At 38.9% G+C, this 15,460-nt stretch overlaps 1 protein-coding gene across 3 annotated transcripts in view; it reads left to right on the top strand.

Moving 5' to 3' along the window:
• LOC310952622 (PTB domain-containing engulfment adapter protein 1) overlaps positions 1-15,460 on the top strand; it is a 127,668-nt gene that overhangs the window by 65,603 nt on the left and 46,605 nt on the right. Inside the window, exon 1 of one of the 3 annotated variants that reach the window (XM_083921285.1) lies at positions 9,476-9,557. The exons of the other annotated variants lie outside the window; for them this stretch is intronic. The gene's annotated coding sequence lies outside the window, so the exon portion shown is untranslated. Of the gene's footprint in view, positions 1-9,475; positions 9,558-15,460 lie in introns of those variants that run through there. 3 annotated transcript variants of the gene reach the window in all.

The following is a 15,460-nucleotide window of genomic DNA, read 5'->3' as shown; positions in this document are numbered from 1 at the left end:
AAAGCAATTTCAGTCAAAAGCAACCGGACTTGGTTATTTGTCTAGGAAGATGTGTCACCTCTCATCCAAGAGGCTTCATCAGTTCAGCTTTGGTGAATCAGTTGTTTTTAGTCAGGTTTCTCCAAAGTGTAAACAGGGATCTGGTCCATGCTAATGTATGCAGCTACAATCCTGTTTATCTTCTGTGTTTCTGTTGACTTGGCTCCATATTATCGTTGCTGATTAAATAAAGCTGTTATAGCAGCCACTGTTTCTGTCTTGTTGCTGATTGACTTTTCAGACACGTTATTGTGTCATACTGTTAAATGAACGTCTCTTAACATTAGACAGGACAGGCAGGCCTGATGATGTTCAATCAATCAATACTTTATTTGTTAGGGACAGTGCACATTAATGAACAACGATACAACATATCACTGTAAAAGTGCCGGATTATAGCAATATGCTAATTTGCATCTGTAGTCCCTGATAAAAAAGAATAGAAAAAATACAAATACTTCTAAATGAATAAATAAAATACAAATAGAAGAGACAAGATACACTGCACAATACATTACATACACCAGACCCACACAAGATAAAACAATGAAATAAAACGTCATGTGCAATATGATACAGTCGAGTCAGATCGTCGCACTTTTGAGCCACTTTTTGAGTTGACCTTTAAAAGAGGAATATGTGGGGCATTCCCTTATTGTGGAGGGAAGACTATTCCAGGTTTCCCCCCCTACAACAGACAACACATTCTTCCCAAATGCAGTGCACCTGTGGGGGATCTCACAGTCTCCTCTAACACAAGCCCTGGTGCTCATACCTTCCAGAGTCCTTGTCTTTATGAATTCAGACAGTGGTGATGGAGCGAGACCATGGAGACTTTTATATACACAACACGCAAATCTAAATGTTTTGAAATTATGGAAACTTAAAAAATTTTATTTTTTAAGAGTCTTGCAAATGTGGTGGGAGAAGGTTTTTTTTATCCAGAGTTTTTAGGGCTCTTTTATAGAGTGTCTATTGGTTTAAGTGCTGTCGTACATGCCAGTGACCAGCTTGTGAAGCAGAAGTCTATATGTGAGAGGATCATACAGTGTAAAAACATCAAGCTGCACTCGTGGGTAATGAATTCCTAATCTGTTTGAAATTTGCCAGGTTGTATTTGACAGTTAGACACTTTCTTGATGCGTTTCCTGAATGAGAGTGTCGAGTCCAGGATAACTCACAAGTATCTGAACTCGTTCACCAAAGCAAGCTCCTCCCTTCCCAGAAAGACACCAGAATGATCAGCATTTGCCGGCCTTTTAGCAAAATACATACAGACACTTTTTTTAACATTTAAAGAAAGGCATGAATCAGTGAGCCAGCCCTGAAAATGAGACATTGCTGTCGTGAGTATTTGAGCAGCCTCTGTTGTGTTTTTCGCAGGGGTGAAAATCCCTGCATCATCTGCGTACAACTGTGCATTTACACCCTTACAGACATCAAGTAAATCATTAATGTAAACTGAAAACTGTGAAGTGTGATTGCTGTGAGTGTGAGTGACGGGGGGAGAAGCTCCGCAAATTGCCAACCAAGGGTTGTGTAACAAGCTGAACCCGAACATGGAACATCATAATCACCTTGTTACACAAGGTGAAGATTTTATGAAATAGTTGTTTATTGGCACATCCAGCACACAGAGCAGCATCTAACATTAATTTGGAGTCATGTTTTGGCTTCCTGATGACTCTATATTCATTGTCTGTTTTTGGTCTCCACCAACGCCTGAGGGAATTGTGGCGCTGCTAAAAGCTGCACTGTTTTCATCAGCTAGTCGCTAACTTTATCTGTGTGCTGAGCACGTACAGTAGCACAATGATTATCAGAGCTTGTTTGCTGAACATAGCTGAGACAAGGTCTAGGGGATCAGAGTTTACGGGAACGGAAAACTTGAATATAGAGCTGAATGGCTTAAACATTATGATTACTCATGGTGGAATTATATCATTGCAGCTTTCTTTTTTGGATGGTTGTAGAATAAACTAATACATGAGAATTGATAAGATCTTGATAGCAATGCCAGTATCAATTCTGCTTATCAGTATGATTCTATATTGATGCCTGATAAACTTTTTCTATGGAAAAAAAGTCAGCCTACATAGGTTTCCAGCGTCAGTGTAACAGTCTCAACACAGTGTAGATGAAATGAGAGAATATTTGTAAAGATTTATTTTTTATCTGCTAACCTCGGCTTATGTTATTATAAGTTCACGCTTTGCAACGTTTCTTCCTCTCACCAGTGGCACATTGCAAAACAAGGACATCAAACTCTTACGCTGCTGGAAGCTAACAACAAGAGAGATGACTCCTTGTTGTAAGCTTCCAGCAGCGTAAGAGTTTGATGTCCTTACTTTGCAATATGCAACTGGCAGAAAAACCTACCAGCACTGATAAAAGGAATTGATAACCTCAGAGGTTCCTGATCTGATTCCAATTTGGTACCAGTCCTTAACTGGAGCCGGTTCTCGGCTCCCATCCTTACTGCCCAATAGTGTTAAAGAAAGAAGAAAAGAACGAAAGAAAGAAAAAAAGACAACTCATTAATGTGTCCATTAATCTTCCAGAACATACTGTTCAGTAGGTATATCTGTTCCAGGCTTCACATCTATGTGGCTAATGATACAGAATAGATCAGCTCAGAGCCAAAATGAGTAGCTATACTTCAGAATACAGACACTAAGTGCTGTTGGGTCCTTTTGTGCCTGATGTCACTGTGGAATGGAATTAATCTTCTCCAGATCCCTGTTGCAGAGACACAGTTGAATGAAACAAAAAAAAGTTAATAAATGCATACCAATAGTACAGCATAACAGCAGACATACACTGACCTTTTGAGCTGTCTAGAGCATGTGGGTAGCTCTGCAAAGAAAAGAGGAACATTAGCAGTATACACCTTCCTGCTTTCACCCTATACCTTGTGATATTTAATGACTTGTCTCATTTAATCAGCTTTCTAGTGTAGATTCAGCAAAAAAGGCCATGTCATGACCTATTGCGGTTTCCTGTTGAACAGTAAGAAAGCAAATTGTTTTCAGTGTGACGTGTTCTTTATTCCCTAATCAATGTCAAAGCACTTGGCCTACCAACACCTCACTGCTTAAGACAGAGTTTACAATGAGAACATATCCTGAGATGAGAACACAAACTGTAAAGCTCCAGTATTAGCATACAGATTGGACCCCAGGTGACATTATAATTTACAGGCATAGGGGCTATAAAGAAGTCAGCCTCCTCCTTCTCTAAAATATAGCCCACAATACCTGTTGGTGTCCCACTGATACAACCTTTTTATTGCCAAAAAATACAAAACAAAACTGAAAAATCATACATCATCCTTAAAAAAAGCTACTGCCTTAAAATAAACCAGTGTATGTACTTTGTAAATACCATAGACTATATAAAAAATGGACGTAGCTTCTCTGCCAGGGCCTGTTCTCTCAACTTGGTCCAATCTGGCAGCAGCCATCTTGTCAGACTTTGACTCGCCTCATTTCCTCTTACCATAAAAGGGCATTGATGTGACGTTTGGGAAGGGAGATATGTCAATCTGTCTGAAGTATACTAAATTAGCCACATTAGCACATTAGGTGGGCTAACAGCCCAAACTACTAGATAAATGGGAGCGCCAGTCAATGGTGAGATTTTTTCCGGGGCTGGGAGGAAACGGGAGTCATTTTTAAAACTGAAACAAGATTTTTTAGAGGGTAGAGCCGAGTCAAGTGCAGGGTTCCTGTGTCAATCTCTAACGTTAGTGGAAAACACACCAGCTCTGTGCAGGCAGCCAGCATTTATTATCTATGATTTAAATTGATATTCAACACAGTACCATGCTACTGAGGTTTCTCTATTGTCCCTAGTGGACACTCAGAGAACTGCAATTTTTGGCACTTCCTTATTGGATCAACCAGGAAGTCGCTGTGGTGGGGACTTGGTAAATATGAGCCACTCCGACACAACAGCAATTTAAAATGAGAATTCCTCATTTTCTTCATTAAACCTCCTTTCATCTTCCTCTTTTGCATGTCTTTTTTTAACTCCTGAAAAACAATTTTTCAGCTGTTTTGTTTAGTTCGCACTCTTCTGTTTGTCTTCTCCGTATCAGCATATCTTGCTCATAATCAATACCATGCACACTAGGCACGTAGCTAGTGGTAACGACATATGGGAAATGTAGGATTAGTTCTCCAAGCAGTGTTGCAGTCTTACCAGCTAAATATTAGTTTTCCAAGAAATACACACACAAAACCGCCCAAATGTTTCGGCGGAAATTAGCACAATCTTGCAACATTGACATTGCATCATTTCCGCAGCCTGCCAACTCTAACAGAAGCATTGTAATTTGCTTCATTCATCACCAGCAAAATCGGCTTTTAACTTTACACTGTTGAATGCCAAAGTTGATTTTTACCTGCATTTGTCGAGTTGGTAGATGCCAATTTAAAGCATTAGCCTAGTTTTTTATTGTCTATTGACTTAATTTCATATAGTCTGAGTTTTCATGTAGCCATGAGCTGCAAGAGTATAATGATGTCCAAATGAAGCTTAATGCCCATTAGATGGTGCTCTTGGTTTTAAGAAAAAGGCTCAAGGAATGTTAATTCACTGTGTTTTAACCATATGTTTAACCAAGAGCGCCATCTATTGGGCTCAGGAAATTCTTTTATATAGATTCACGAAGCTTCATTTGCCCATCACTACCAGTGGGACTACAGGCACTTCCTATTCCTATTGTGGTTATGCCTATGCACTTGGGCATTAGGCCTGTCTATGTGTTTTTAGCATGGATGTATAAAGAGAATTGAATACAGCGTTTCCGTTGATAATGGCTAAGTGACACATGAATTAATATTTGACCTTGTGTATAAAATTACCAATTTCCCTTTCAACCTGATTCCCAACTTCTTGGTTTTTGGCTTGCTCACATGAATGAATAAAGAAAAACAACTCTGGATTTGGCTGATTTTTTTGGTCGGTACTGGGAAGCTGAAAAAAATCTCTTTCACAATGTGAGCCTATGGGAAAAAGGAATTTTGGGCTCAATGGCATCATTTGACCGACCATACATTGCATATAAAGATGAACAACGCTGCTCCACTTCTTCCTACTGTACTAAAGTGAAGCCAAAATATTCTGGATACCTGGTTTTATGTTTACAACCAGAGTCTGCACTGTAGGGATCAGGTGGTCAACTCATCGTAGTCCCGTCCATGCACCCACCTAACCAATCGTCAGCCAATCACAGCTGTCACTCATGACATTTCAAACCATTCTTATAGCATAAAATAACTAATTAAAACCAAAAATGAGAAAAATTGACTGGAACTATCTTTGAAAAATGTTTAGGTAAAAATTTTAGGTATATTGTGACTTTTTAAAATGGCCCATATCCCATCCGCTAACATGGAGAGTGCAGGACTCATAACCTTTAAAGCTGCCAACCACCAGAGGGTGATCAAGATGCTTTAGCTTGAATTTTGGAAAGCTGGCAAGCTGTTCATCTTTATATGCAGTACATTCCATGTGTTGGAGCTTTTAGCCATGCTAGCTGCATGCTAGCTCCATCAACATTTTGACATTTGAAGTTTACCTGAATAACTTCAAAATTAATGACATTCCCATCAGCTCTAGTTGTACTTTTTTTCTGAGTACTATTTAGAAATGTTAACATGCAAACTTAAAACATTACATATACCAAACATACATTAAGTGCCTTAAAATTGTCATTATGAGCATGTTAGCATGTTGACATTAGCATTTTTTTTAAAGCAACCCAGAAGTATTGTCACACAGTTGAGGCTGATTTAAAGTTTGATCTATTCTTCAATACACTACTCTCTGATTTTAAGTTAAATGTGATTGGCAGTTATGAGCTCCCACCTCCTGTTTTTTATGTATACATTTGATGTGTGACCTGTGTTGACTGATCCATGGAGGAGGACAAACTTAGACCTCAGATCAAGGGCAGGTTAAATATAGATCATTTCATCTCAACATTCACTTGTGTTAATGGAGTTTATATTTTTTGAAAGTGCAGTGGTAGAGAATGGAATTGATTGCTTTCACTCTTGGCTAATAATCATCATCATTTTCAGATGCAGTGAATGGTTCAAGGACTTTCACAAGTCAAGCCAACTTAAAAAAAACAGTGCATAGCTGCCTGGTACTATATATTGCTACTTTGCATTACTGCTTGGATGGAACACAAATCATGTGGAAGCTGCAAGTCTCAAAGAAAATCCACTGAGATGCTTCTCATTGAAATGCACATTCCTGCTTCTCCACCCACACCCCACAAAGAAACACACACACACACACACATGCAAGGAGTGAAATAATTGGACTCTGAACTTGTGTAAATCTGTAAACCATAAGGAGGGTAAACATTAATGCTAAAATAGTTTGTAGCAAGAAGAAGGTGCTTTAAATCATCTGTGTATTTATTTGTCAGATTGTGAATACCTTTCTGCTTGTACATTTTGCTGCTGAACATGAAACATTTAAAAAGTATGATTCCATAGCCTAGTAACTAAACAAAGTCTGAAAAGATGACTCAATGGTATTGTTTTCAACTGTTGACCTAGTTGCGTTTGAGTTGTTGTTTCTGTCGTGCTTCTTTGCTGCTGCATTGAACATGCACTGGAGTAGAAGTATAAACACAGGCAAAATTAGTGAAAAATTAAAGTGTTACGTATACCATCAATCATAGCTTAAATTCTTCCACTCAAGGGTGTGCAGCGTAAAGGGCCCCTCTTTCCCGGAAAGTGTCTGGGCCAGCCACTTCCCTTACCCCACCACAGCTGTTAATACAAGACGCAAACATGAAATGTTACAGGTCATTGCAAAGAAAAACCTTAGAAAAATAAAGTGTGAACACACCAGCCCAAGTCCTGAGACCCTCCCTGTTTTAAAAGCTCTCTCAGGCAGAAACCAAAGGTCTGCAGGCCAGTAAAAACACACCACCACCCAAGGCCCTGACAAAGCTTAATCTCTACCCAGATACCATTTAAAGAACAAGAAATGCCTTCCACTCTTTTGAAGACTTTCGTCAAATGACTTGCAAGTGTTTGTGACCTTTTTTTTTTTGTCTTAAAAAAAAGCAGATTTTTTACAAAACATGGATAGTCATAGCTACTTTTGCTACATCTGTCATACACAACGGCTCTTTGAGGTCCATGTGCACAATAAACAGCACTTATGCGTTCATATCAATGCTAATACAGACATGAATTCATCTGGGTCTTAAGTATGCTCAATATATTTGGATGAATGTCTCCATTGTTGTAAAACCTGCTAAAGCCTAATAAATTCAAATTTTGCTCTTGACCTTAGACAGCTGTGGATTTCACACATTTTCATGAAGATGTGAGCCACTGGTATATTTGAGTTTATTAACCTCCTTTTCATCTTTTCTTAATGAAACCTACAGTATATCCCGTTTGTACTTCTATATTGTCTGCCTTTTTGAAAACTAGCCCAGTTCCCGTGGAGAGAGTGTGCCTGTTTGAACGGGCCTTTGTTAGCATTTCAAAACCAAATTTGGAGAGCTTAAGCAATAGCTAGCTGCGTTTCTGCAGTGCGTCTGTATATCAGCTGTGGGGCTGCCGATTGCACTCTGTGTTGCTCCGTTGCTGCGTAGCTGGCCGTTGTGAGTGCCTGCTGTTGGTCGTGAGAGCCAGAAACTTAGACTAGAGCTTAAAATGCCACTTGCTAGTGCAGTAGCAAACGCTAGATGACACTAAAGCGATGGATACATTTCTGTCCTTCACACAGCGTATGCTAGGCAGACGCACAACTGACAACCTCACAGGTAGATGCAGTGAACATGGGCTTGTACAATGCCTATAGAAAGTTCTGATACCCTTTTAAAAAAGTTGCTTTTTTTTGTTTTACAGCCTGAAATAATAAGACATAAAAAATTATATTCAAGTGAATTTTTTTTTTTTCTGGAAATTAATAAAAAATGAAAAACTAGAACAGCAGGGTTGGAAAAGTGGGAAGTGACTCATCACTTTTCCAACACTGCTATTCTAGATTTTGAAAAAAAAAATCACTTGAATGTTGAATGGCAAAATGTGTAAATCACGCTGGAAAATATATATTTTTTATGCATTATCATTTCAGGCTGTAAAACAAAAAAAGTGATTTTTTTTTTAAAAGGGTATCATGACTTTCTATAGGGACTGTACATACACCCCGCGTATAGCTACCGGTCATGCAGACCCACAAGTGGCTCCAGGAAAGTGTCTGCATTATTCTACGATGTGGAAAATATGCCTGAGTCTCCCAAACAGGTGAACTGGGACTCATTGCCTGCTTGTCCGTCATTAGGTCAGAAAAAAAGTCTAAATTAGCATCCCCAGCCACAATTCTGAATTGGAGAAAATCCATCTACATGCAAATATGTGTGGCAAATACAGTGTGGCAAAATTACAGGCCAAAACCTAAAGTTTGTTCTCAGTTGATAGCGCCACCATCTGGCCAACTTGCACAAAATTTCCAAACTGTTCTCGACATATGCAACGGAAAGACAAACAGACAGACAGACAGAGAGGATTCCCTGCTTTATAGTTAGATGCACATAACCTCTTTGAAACATCTTCTTGACTCTTCAAAGAGGGGTCAGTTGCCCTTCCTTAAGCAAATGTGGTTCGTTGAGATACTCAAAAGGCTGTGGAGGATGCAGTGTCAGACAGACTGCTTCCTGATTAGACCCCAAGGACACAACATTTGCATGAGGTTTTAGATGTGGAGATTTAAAAAAAGCACCTACTTCACAGCTCTTTGCTGTGCTCTCAATTAGCAGAGTCATTGAGCTTCTCTTTGAGGTATTTTTCAGCTCCAACATTGTGCTTTCTGCAATTCCCCTGCCCTGTGCTCTTCACTTGGAGGGCTTCCTAAACACTTCATCCCTATGTGATAAAAAGGACCATGGAATGTCACATTTTAAAGTGGTATAACATGGTTTTAGCAAACTTTTGAGTCTTGAATGTTTCTGGCACGCAATGGAAAAGGAAAGGCTATTATTAAGTTGACATAATCTCACAGGGAGGCTTTTAAGGCTTTGTGTTGGAGAGGTATTGTGACTTTACCTCATAATTTTTTGGCCATACTGCTGTTTTGATTGATGCCAAGATGTTGACCTAGGGCTGCTGCCAGTGCACACAGTGTAATGATGAATCACATACTGCAGCAAAAGGGTCAGACCGCAGCCTCTTGCTTGTTGACTTTTATAGGTCATTCCCGCTATGCCACAGTGCACCTCAGCAGAACAGTTCCCATTGAAAGGGGTCTCTTTTTTGCACATTCAAAACGCCAAAAGAATCCTTTTGGACAAACTGTGGGCGGAGGAAGTTGGGTTTAATGTCAAGTATCATGTGTCTAGGCAGCTTCTTGTTGAGTTTGCAAACCCCATCATCTCTCCTCACTGCAGTCCTTAGTGTACCACCATCTGGCCCACAGCTGAAAACTATTAAGATCTGCTGGAACTTCCTCTCCACTATTCCGCCCCAGTTTGCAGACAAGTAAGTAGCTTTCATCTCAGCTCCGTTGTTTGCATGTTTCTTTCCATAGATCTTTTTGTTTTTCCTTCTCTAGTTGTGTGATAAAGTATGTCAGGGTGCTACATTTGATCTGCAGGAGTTTAAGTTCCAGTGCTGTGAGAAAGCAAGCCTGGCTTTTAGATTACACACTGAGACACCAGGGTTGATTCAACTGAGGAATTGTGGGACTAAATTCATAAACAGATTGGAGTTGCAATGACTTAGCCAGCAAGATTCCAGAGCCAGGGTGAGAGCAAAGTGAAGAAAACAAAGGATCTTTGTTGATTTTCTTTTCTGAGGCATAATGTTGGGACCACGGTTCATGCTCTGCTGCTATTCCATGTTAAAAGCCTGTTGCCTTTTTAGTGCATATGGGTCAGATTAGCGACTGGCTGCCTGAGAGGCATTTAGAAATAGGACGTTAACTTTTTTCTTTCTTTATTTCTATCTTTCAATAAGTCTTTTTAAACATGAACTTTTGTCAAACTTGTGCATTTAGAATCATTTAGTTATTGAGCTTGTTTTGGCTTGAGAGAGTTGACTCTTCAGGGTCAAAGTAGGTCGCACTCATTTCCAGAAAGAATCTTTCCCAAGCTAAATTCCAAATGTCTGAGTCACTGAAGGTGAACTGTTAGACTCTTGACATGGCTTTCGCGATGCTTTTTGGAGGATGATATTCAAAGTAAGTGAAGTTGGCTCAGGGGTTATACCTAAATGTTATGTTATTACATGCTTTTTTGGTGGTTTTTTATTTTCCTCAAATTCACACTATGTTTTGGTTTCTTGTTGGGTCTTAGGCTTAGACTCTTAGACTGACTGCATCATGTGGTTTTAATGACTATTTATTTGTGGTTTGTGTGCTCATTTAATTTTCTTATTAGGCCTAAAGATGTTGAAGCATAAATGTGATGTAAACCAGGTATAGACTCCATTATTGAGTAACATTTCATGTGTGCAGATTGTGCTCTAGCATGTGTTCTCATATACACACGCTCTTTGGGTGAAGATTTGAGCAGACCTAACCTGGGGCTTCCACTGCAGCTGGCAAACACAGAAGGGAGATGGAGGAAGTTTGCAGCTAAGTGTTTAGTCTGTGAATGTGTGTGTGTGTCTTGGGGTCGACAGCTCTCCCAAGGGGGTGCTGTTGATTCACCAGACAGGAAGCCATTAAAACAGGCCAAACACTGCAGCTGCCAATCAAAAAGAGTGACATCACAGTCAGGTGTCAGGCGAGGCACTGCACTACACCCCAGTATGTCACAAAAAAACAGAAAGGTAGTATAAGGTTGCCAGACCTTTTGCAGCAGTTGCCAAAATGAGAGCAGTCTTTGCTTTCAGAAGTTAAAGCTCTTAATGGTGACTTTTAGGGACACCCTAAGCCAATTCGTTTTTAGTTTAGATAGTTTATTTCAAATATGTGAAAAAAAAAATTATCATACATTAATGGGCAATCATAAAGAAGAGGAAAAAAACAGAGAGAAAAATAAATGTACAATAACAATGTATAACAAAGTAAACTGAAAAAATATAAATTCTGTTTACATATCTGAAAAGGAGTGGGAAGAAGTATAAACTTATTGTATTCCACCCCTTTTGGATAAAATGAACAGGATAGGGAATGGAATGGTGCAATTTTTAGTCACTCAGTATAACTAATTTGTTTTTTGTTTTTTTTTGTTTGACCCTGAGAATGCCTTTTGTTGCCGTTTACAAGTCGATATCAATACCCAGGAAAAGACTTGATACTCTATACCATTTTCGATACCAAAAAATAAAGATTAGAACAATACAAACAACATCAATAACAAAAAAAATTTAAAGTTCTCTGACGTAGTGAAAAGCAATAAGAAGGCACACAACTGTAGCGTGTATATAAATATGACAAATATGTTGAAATTCTCTTGTTTGTTTTATTGTGTTGTAGAGCTCAGGGATTTCTGTGGACATTAAATGACTCCATGAAGGAGGTTAAACTTTGGATTCAGTTGGTGAATCAGTTGTTGTTAGTCAGGTTTCTCCACAGTGTAAACAGGGATCTGGTCCATGCTAATGTATTCAGCTACAGTGCTGTTTATCTTCTGTGTTTCTGCTGACTTGGCTCCCAATCATCGTTTATTAAATAGTTGGTAAAGCAGCTGCCACTGTTTCTGTCTCATTCCTTATTGACTTTTCAGTCACATATAATTGTGTCATGTTGAATTAACGTCTCTTAGCGTAAGCCAGGCAGGATTGATGATGTTAGCTGCTTGGCTCCGCCTCAGATTTCTGAGACAAATTCCGGAGACATTTTTTTGTTCAGAGGCATAAAACCTCCCAAACATTTAGTGTCTTTGTCTTCGAAAAAAACTAAAACAGGGACACTGCCCTTACCATTCAGAAATCAGGTTCTCTCATCCTTTTTCTCATAAATTGCAAAGGAATGATTACCAATGATTTTTTTCCCTCTGATCAAAGTAGCTAAGACCAAGAACATCCATAAAATCAGCTGTTATAAACAGGTATCAGCCAGATACTTCACCCTAACTAAGGCCTCTTCCTCACACCGTATGATTTTCAAAAGATTTGGGGAAGAGTTTGAAATGGAAAATGCCACGGTTCATGTTGAATGACTAAAGAAAGATATATAAGGCCATCATCATCATCTGCTTTCAAGTTTCCCTGTCTTCACCGGAGCTTAACTAAACTAGATATAATATGTAGCCTACCCATTTTGAATGGAATACTTTTCAAACTTTTGGTACAGGCTGCTATTGGGATATTATTCCAAAGATTGTTTAGTTTTGAAGAATGAAGAGGTGGGTCTGTCACGCACAGTAACACACTGACTTAGATAAGTGACTTTTATCTGACTACTGATTTTGAAATAGTAACGCGATTGACCAGTCAACTGATTACCGAAACAAAGGAGTCAGATTAGAGTAGCGTTACTAAGTAGCCTAACGTGTTAGTGGGATTACTTGGTCATCACTCACGCTGACAGGCAGGCACGAGTTTGTGATGAATTGTCGCTATCTTAACTTAACATACCTAACTGTTTGATATCTAACTGTTAAATACTTTTAACAATGTTGTTAAAACAGAAACTCTACTGGCTCTCCTAATCCACCATAAAGAACGGGATGTCGGTTTAAGACGCTTCGTCCGCTTTGTTTAGCTACTCAACTTTGTCGACACCACTTTAGGTTTTTTCGGCATATCGGCTTGTTTAAATTCGTAGCCTTTCCCTGGTCGTTAGCCTTGCATGATAAATACTTCCAAACGGCACTTTTTCTTTGTTCAATTTCTTCTAAAACAGGTAGCGAAGGTCCTCCAGCAGCGGGAGCGCTAGCAGTGTTCCATCTAGCGATCATGTGCCCAGAGAGCCAAGCTGTAATCATCTCTCTTGTTTTGTCTGCAGCGCTGTTGGCTGACGTTATGCGTCAACTGGAAGAGGCTGAGACATCACATTTGACAGCAAAAGTATCGATACTTTTGCAAGTTAGTTTCTTATCCGATACTGATTTTTAGTAATAACAATTTTGCGAATACTGATTTTTTTGAGAACCCTAGATAATGGGTCAACGCACATTTTAACATAACATTTCAGAAAACTTGTAATACAAAAAAGAATTGTCTTAATGTGAGTAATGAGCTGGGGAAGTTTCATCATGTTATCTGTTGGTTACAGTTTGATTCTTCCTATTCATCCATAGTGTCTTGTAAAATACACATTTTACAATCTATATCTTTGAAGGTAATTTTGTCAACATGAGCTTTTTCTCACTGAGCCAGAAATCTCTACTTCAGGAACACTTGCACACACCACACTTTCTAGTTTCATTCCTTTCTATATTCTGAAGGATTTTATTACAGAGGGGTTTGTTCATATATCATTCAGAGCCTTTTTAATGCAACATTGTATACCTTAAAACACAGAGAAAATAGATTTTTCATGGCTGTTGACAGTAAATTCTCATTTATGGAGTGATAAAAACTTTTGACTTGAATATATCAGCAAAACAAGAATTGCATACCGGGCCTTATCCAATGTTCATATTTCTGTTCTGAAAATGTACAGTATGCAAGCACATATAGAGATAGATATTTCCTCATTTGCATCTTTAAACATTTCAGAAAACTTGCAATACTGAAAAATAATTGTGTTGATGTAAGTAATCATCGAGGGATGTTTCATGGTAAGTGGTAGAAATGTAACTTGTGTCTCAGCTGTTCTACACTGCTGCTCTTGGTTGAAAATATTTTTTCATGTCCGTGATGGAAATGAAGAGAAGCAGTCCAAATCCCCTCCATACTTCCTGCCACAAAAGATTTCAGTTGATGCCTCTCTCCCCAGATTTTTATAAAAAATGAAACATTATGCGACTTTACAAAGGTTCCTGAAACAATTGAAAGGAACCGGTGTTCTCTTGATGCAGCAAATAATATCTCACTAGCTTTGAAAATGACTTGCACTTAGATGCAAAAAGCTGGTTCTCATAAATGCCAAAGCCACCACTGCCAAGGTCATAATTTGTCAGTCCAGATACTGCAGAGTAGTCTGGTGCTGAGATCTGCAGAATCATCCCTCCCTGGCTTTGCTGAAATGTAAACAAAAGCAGTGTCCTTGTTAATCTGCCCATAGAATGTCAACAGCAAAATGTTAGACCTGTAAATAGAGAACACAAGTTGTCTTTTTCAGAGGCAAAGATATTCTGTTTTTTGGAATTTCCCAGTCCCCACCCTGAAGCTTGTTCCATTTAACTTTTCTCTCTCCCTTTCAAGGGCCTCTGTTGCAGTAAAATATCCCCTTACTGTGAGAACCCACAAACATTGTATTTGTATCTGCAGACTGCATTTCCATCATTTATATGCTACAGATCATTATGTGCCTTATTATACAAAGTCCGCAGCTAAGGGCTGAGGACAGTTGCTTATCATCGCAAAGCCTGGTTAATGCAAAACCAGAAATCATTTGAGCTCTGTCATGTCTCTTTTTAAGGATGGTTTGTCACAAGCTTCTTCAAGCAGTAATATATACAGTAAGATAGTCGAGTCAGTAGTATAACTCAATCACTGTGCTGTGGCACCTCACTGCTATTCAATCAAAGCTAATGACCCATTTACATCCCAGGTGACAGTAATAGATTTGTTTTCACATACTTTAGTGTTTGTCTTATTTGTCAGCCCCAATCACAATCGGTCGATACTGCCTTTGACTTTTATTTTATTTTCTCAATGGCATCATTAATGTTGCACTCATAATTGGTGTTTGTGCATCATAAAAGGAACTGTGCGGCATAAACTTCCTCAGAGTTTGTTACAGTGGCAGGTGATGTAACAAGCCAAGTGAGGAGCACCAACAGAATGATGGGAAGGCTACAGTACCAAACAGCTTGAATGTAGTCTAATTTTTTATATTTCAATTAAAAAATATGACCATATACATTTGACAGTTAAGTGTTGATACATGTACCCAGGCATGGCACAGGAATTTCAGCTTTTTAATGACAGGAGTTCATACTGTTTGCCTCCCTTTGATCATTTCCAGCTAGTCGTCTCCTTAATACACAAATGACTGATATCATGCTGTGGAAAGAAACCAGCATGTCTGGTTCATTATGACACCTTTTAAAATATTTTTTCCAAAACATTGTCAATGCAGAGAAAACGTATTCTTTACAGTACCCATGATTGTATTCATTACGACCGGAACATGCGGTTATATTGCTCAAATAGAGAAAAAATAAATCATGGTGTCCTCTCTGTCATGTTGATGATCCATCATGTATGGTGATTCATTGCAGGGAGAGAGTAAGGGATTGACTGCTGGTTGAGCTAGATTGATTTTTAACAAGAAAGAGGTCTGTGGTCTACTTTCATGGAAATATAGAGACAACCAAATCAGG

Source organism: Echiichthys vipera (genome assembly GCF_963691815.1).
Source record: "Echiichthys vipera genome assembly, chromosome: 10".
In the NCBI taxonomy this organism is placed as follows: domain Eukaryota; kingdom Metazoa; phylum Chordata; class Actinopteri; order Perciformes; family Trachinidae; genus Echiichthys; species Echiichthys vipera.
This window is presented reverse-complemented; position numbering and strand designations above follow the sequence as displayed.